The sequence below is a fragment of the Ranitomeya variabilis genome, chromosome 4, assembly GCF_051348905.1.
Source record: "Ranitomeya variabilis isolate aRanVar5 chromosome 4, aRanVar5.hap1, whole genome shotgun sequence".
Taxonomy (NCBI): Eukaryota; Metazoa; Chordata; class Amphibia; order Anura; family Dendrobatidae; genus Ranitomeya; species Ranitomeya variabilis.
This window is the reverse complement of record NC_135235.1, coordinates 150746792-150752787: the sequence shown is the minus strand read 5'-3', so window position 1 is coordinate 150752787 and position 5996 is coordinate 150746792. Positions and strand designations below refer to the sequence as shown.

The following is a 5996-nucleotide window of genomic DNA, read 5'->3' as shown; positions in this document are numbered from 1 at the left end:
CTGCTCCCTTTTTGCGCTGCCATTACTGTCCCCACCTTCGAATACATAAGTAATCAAGAGGAAGTCAGAGAGCAACTGTAGCTTTCACTTCCTCTTGATTACTTACTATATAAGTCTGAAGATGAGAACTGTGACACCAGCGCTGCTTAGGCTCAGGGCTTGCTTAACATAACAACCTCACATGAGCCCCTGGATTGGTTCCGGCACAGGGGGCGAGTATAGGTGTTTTCATTCAGATTGAGAAGGGGTTGTCCTAGTAGTGGACAACTCCTTTATGTAAGGTAGCCCCCACTTTACCTGTCTTTCAATTTATTGATCTAAATATATAACTGTCAATTTAAAAGTGATATGAGCACTGATTAATGGAATCTTCTGTCTAATGGCATGTGGATTACTGAACTACATTGCCAGTTGCATTGTAGATTAAACTCCTTGTAGTTGGGGAATCACTGAGGAATCACTTTCACCTCATATTACATGTAACCCTTTTCAATATAATACAAAAATAAAACAGTCTTGATGAAGCGGATAATTTATTTGACAAACAAATATTTAGAACAAATAAAAGAAATTTAGTTTTTGGAGATTTTGCGCACTGTTAACAAATAATGATTTAATAATGATTAAAGTCAGCAGAAATGAGCAGTGCTAACATGAGATGCTAAGAAAGGCTTTTCGGTGTCAAATATTTATTTCTTTACTCCAACAGATCCTCCTGCACCACTGTATCCTCCCTGGGAAACCTGTCCACAGACTCCTCCAATTTCTCCTTGTGAGACTTGTCCACCAAATCCTCCCATTCCATTATATCCTCCTTGCAAAACTTGTCCTCCGATTCCTCCTGCTCCTGCATATACATCCTGTATAACTTGTCCACTGACTCCTCCTGCTCCTCCATATCCGTCCTGTGAAACTTGTCCACTGATTCCTCCAGCTCCTCCCATTCCTCCCATTCCTTGACTTTGCAGCTGGCAAGGATCAGGTGCAGGACAAGGATCTAATAAAAAAAGAAGATAAGAAACAATAATGATAAAAACTGGACATATTTAATAAGAAATATTTAATCCTTAAACAGTGCAAACTTAGGCTAAACGGTGATAAAAAAAATGGAAAATGTATTAAAATGGTTCATGCTGTTTGATAAATAGCAAGCTATGTGTGCCCCCTTTCACATGAAATCATGCCTTGTTCAGTTAGAATACAACTCTTAGTTGTGTAATAAAGTGTCTAAAGTGCATATTAAATATTGTGAAAATCACGACAGACAGTTTTTTTGGTGCAAATGAAACCAGAATTCCAATGGATGTAGCTTACATCTAACTATGACCCATTAGCTTTTAATTTATAGGCAGATTGTACACTGCAAATATATGTTTATTTAGTTCTATGAACTGAAGTACTTTTAGACAATTAAGGCTTCTTAGGAACAAATAGTTTAAAAACTGGTCTGCTTAAAATAGTGAAGATGATGCTAAAGCAAGTTACATCAGACATTATTATAAAGCATCATTCATGGAGGGGCCAATATGTTCTTGGTTGGTGAATGCTTTACTATTTCAGAAGGGGACCTATCAGAGACCCCCTGGTTCCCTGTAATCATCCGTCCATTAGGTAATGCCAGAGTCTATGCTTATATTTGTATTTATATTCACAGTATTCAGTATTCTAATTGTTTTTTGCTCCACAATTATTAGGCTTCAATTTGAGCTATTCATAAACATAAAAACATATTTCTTAGGTGCAGCAAGTACATACAGTAACACTTCTGGTTTCTATTTTTAACACAAACGTTGATAACTTTATGGTCAAATCCTTATCTTTCATTCATCTATGTTCATACCTTGGCATGGGTCTGGAATAGATTGTGGTACTGGAGCACATGCTGAAAAGACAGATGTAAAAGTTACTGCTTTCACTACAGTACTTTAGTCCTTATTTGCATACATAACCTTAAAGATGACATTCACCTATTTTATCACTCAAGTGCATCAAAAATAGAAATGAAGCAATGTTAAAAGAGTTTTCTAGTCTCTTTTCTTGGCTGCACCACTGTTCTGGATGGAGCGTTCTCCATGTGACTAGCACAGGCGGCTTTGCCTCTTCAGTATTGGAGAACTGAGGGACTGCAGTTGTCACATCCAATGAACTTACCAGCCCCAGAGCGGGGCCTCCGGGCTTTAAAAAAGTCGTCTGCAAATGGACAACATGTCTAAGTAACAGACCATTAATAGTCTGTAGGGTGGCCGGTATCTAAGCAACAAACTGTAAATGATAAACATAAAAATCTCTCGATTGCGGAGACTAGAGAGAATTTTAATAAGAGGTAAATTGCAAATTGATTATTGTTACAACTTTGACCAGTTAAGTACCAGAGGCTACCTCTTAAAATAATGATCATGTGTATTTTTGGACTTAGATTCTATGCAAAGTTTTAGCATCTGGTTTAGGACAATGGCAAATGGTCATAGAGTCTCTCATGAAATGACACTCAGAGTTTGATCAGAGTATAAGTATACTGTAATACGATTCTTTTGGATGAAAGAACCAAAGCACACTGTCTGGGGAATATGGAAAACATAATTTCTCCATCTTCTCCATTGTGTCAGTGTGTGAAAATCAGATTGTTCTTATATGTCATCCGATTAAAGTCGAATAATTTCCCTGCATTAATTGACGTGTATGACCAAGTGCTAGTTGATAATCAGATCAAGCTTGGACACGCATCCATTTTTTTTTCTTCCACCGGCTTGGACATGTGCATGGCCCCAAATAATAACAATGGTCCGATGTTTTGTCGGATCGCACTGGAACCAAAAATACGGTGGAATGAACCATCCCTTACAACCATAAACCTCATCTTAATTTTAAGTCTACCGACATAAACTATGCGTGTCATAGAGTTCTAGATATGTTAGTTGATATCTTAAAACTCGCATTTTGGTCAATTATCTCAACGTTATAAAGGACCCGCTTAAAGTACCACTGCAGCATTTTTTATTGCAGCACTGGAGTGATGCTTCTCTTCTAAGATAACTGACCCTACTCTCATACTTACACGCCACCATCTTCACCTTCTATCGCTTCCACTCATGTTATTTTCCAGCAGTTTATGACCTGCTAGTGCTTCCTTGAGCACGCCAGATGTCACTTTTCAATGAAAGTCTATGACATCCTCTTTTTGGCTTTTATAGATTTGCATTTAGCTCTTGTGATCATTACTTCTAACTTTCGGCAAGTCAGAATTTGTGTTCACATAATGGCATCGTAGGGCCGGAGTGGTGCTGATAAAAAGTGAAGTCAGCAATGAGAAAGTATAATACTATGACCAGGGACCTTAGATTGAAAGCACCAGTACAGCACTGAAGAAAAAACCTAGTGCTTTAAAAGCATCTCAATGAGATGTCAAATTTAGTCTCTAACTTCTGTTTGTTACTACTCACGCTGTCTATTGTTGTTTTCTCTAGGCTCCCAGATATTGGGTGCTGCTGAACTTACCATTGTTTTTTAATACAGTTCAGGATTGTACTAGTCCCAGTCACAGCATAAAATCATACAATACAGAAAACGCATTGTAACATTATTGACATACTTTGTACCGACATGCACATTAGATTACATATCATTGCAAGAAATATACAGTAATAATATTACATCACACTATTGTTCAGTAGTATAGTATATATAAAGTATTTCACTCACGATCTTTGCATTTTCCTCCCTTGGCTGCCATGATGTTTCTTCTTAGAGTGATGATCCTTACTGTGGTATTTGGAAAGATGCTTTACGCCTTGGTAAAGATGCTGTATATATACAAACCCTGATGCCATTCCCAAAATGGTAAATCCCCTGCATAAACAAATAGAATTTGGCTCTGACTATCCTAAATTGAGATCCAATTAACTCCTATTTGCATACCTGAAGGCATGGGAGTAGCTGAATATTTAATGTAGATGGAATTCTATTGTTCAGTCTATGTGATTGCTTTTCCAAAAGGGACAATGGGTGCGTCCATGTAATAAAATGACCTTTTAATATATTTAGATTGGTAAACATTAAATATACAGATATTAATCATTATTTCAGTTTTAATTGCCTATACTTAGAAGTATTCACAGATCATTTTTAGAACAGATAAATTGCTTCAAGTGGAAACTCCTATATCTGCCGAATAAGCACACGGTTATAATATTAGAAAGATCATAGCACTTGGATGTGATAGAAGTATAAACTGGCAGTAAAGAAAGTTGATTATGTATTAGTGAAAGGTTAAAAGGGGGGTTATATGTGATAAATGTGTCATACATAAGTATTTTTTTTTGTGATACTCACATTTTGAGTTAACGTAGTGTTGTGAAATCATCAATGAAATATGTTCATGCAGTGGCATAACCAGTAGCATAGCTTCCAGGGGGCAGAGGAGGTGGTCGCCCAGGGCCCCGTGCTCTTAGGGGGTCCACCTGGAGCTACGCTACTGTAACTGCATATAGTTACATTCTGCAGCAGTGCAGGGAGAATCAATCTTCCTGCTCTGCCGCTATGGGGCCCCTGAGCAGGTGGTGGGGGCCTGGTGCCAGCAGTGGGCCCCCGCCCGTCATCGCATAGTGAGCTGTATCAGCATCTAGCCGATACAGCTCACCGCATTGATGAGGGAAGGAGCGCTGCGTTATTACACTACAGGATCTGCCTATAGGGGGGGTACTGCCTTATTACACTACAGGATCTGCCTATGGGGGGAATGCTGCCTTATTACACTACAGGATCTGCCTATGGGGAGAGTGCTGCCTTATTACACTTCAGGAACTGCTTATGGGGGGGAGTGCTGCCTTATTACACTACAGGATCTCCCCATGAGGGGTGCTGCCTTATTACACTACAGGATCTGCCTATGGGGGAGTGCTGCCTTATTACACTACATGATCTGCCTATAGGGAGGGGGAGTGCTGACTTATTACCTTTCAGGATCTGCCAATGGGGGGAGTGCTGCCTTATTACACTACAGGATCTGCCTATGGGGGGTGCTGCCTTATACTACAGAGTCTGCCTATGGGGTTGCTGCTTAGCACTATAGGGTCTGCCTATAGGGGTACTGCCTTATACTACAGGGTCTGCCTATAGGGGTACTGTCTTGGATTGTATTGAGGACTATCTGGCACATTATACTATACGGAGTTAATCTATGGGGCCATCATACAGTGTGGGATTACAGTAAAGGGGCCATCATACAGTGTTGGAGCCATCAAACAGATTGGAGTCTATTAAGGCGTCAGTATACTGTGTGGGTGGTACTATACAGTGAGGGGCATCATACTGTGTATAGAGGAGCTGTACAGGGGGAGACTTGGGACATTATTAAATGTAAAGTGGGCACTTCTTGTTATAGGGGAACTCAGGTTACTGTGACTATCAAAGGGGCACACAGGGCAATATTACTTTCTAGTGGGCAAAATATGGGCACTGTTTTCTAGGGCACTTGCACCCGGCATTACTATATTATAGAGGGGTGCTTTAGAATTTACACAGCAGGTGCAGTAATAGGATCACATACGGCAGCAGAGGCTCAGTATTGGGGTATCAGGTGCACTAACAGGAACACATACGGCAGCAGAGACTCAGTATCAGGGTATCAGGGGCAGTTATAGGGACATATACGGCAGCAGTGGCTCAGTATTGGGGTATAAGGTGCAGTAATAGGGACATATACGGCAGAAGCGGCTCAGTATTAAGGTGTCAGGTGCAGTAATAGGGACACATATGGCAGCAGCGGCTCAGTATTGAGGTATCAGCAGGATGAGGAGTTTGTGCAGGTTGGGAATAGTTGGTGATGGCTGGAATGTGAGAAGTGAAATCTGTCTTTGTTGTATTCTCTGCAGGTGTGTCGTGGCTGGAAGAAGTTGTCATCTCGGTCCGGGCAAGATGGAAAAGACGGGAAAAATGAAGGATTCCATCAGAAAGAACGTCAGCGGTAAGACATTATTTGTAACTGTGCTGTGATCTCT

At 40.3% G+C, this 5996-nt stretch overlaps 1 long non-coding RNA gene across 1 annotated transcript; it reads right to left on the bottom strand.

Moving 5' to 3' along the window:
* Positions 1 to 520: 520 nt before the first annotated feature.
* On the bottom strand, positions 521 to 3831 carry LOC143768529 (uncharacterized). Its single transcript, XR_013213926.1, has 3 exons — positions 3700 to 3831; positions 1841 to 1882; positions 521 to 997 (listed from the first exon to the last, which is right to left on the bottom strand). It is a non-coding gene; the product is annotated as an uncharacterized LOC143768529 (long non-coding RNA).
* Between the last annotated feature and the right edge of the window lie 2165 nt (positions 3832 to 5996).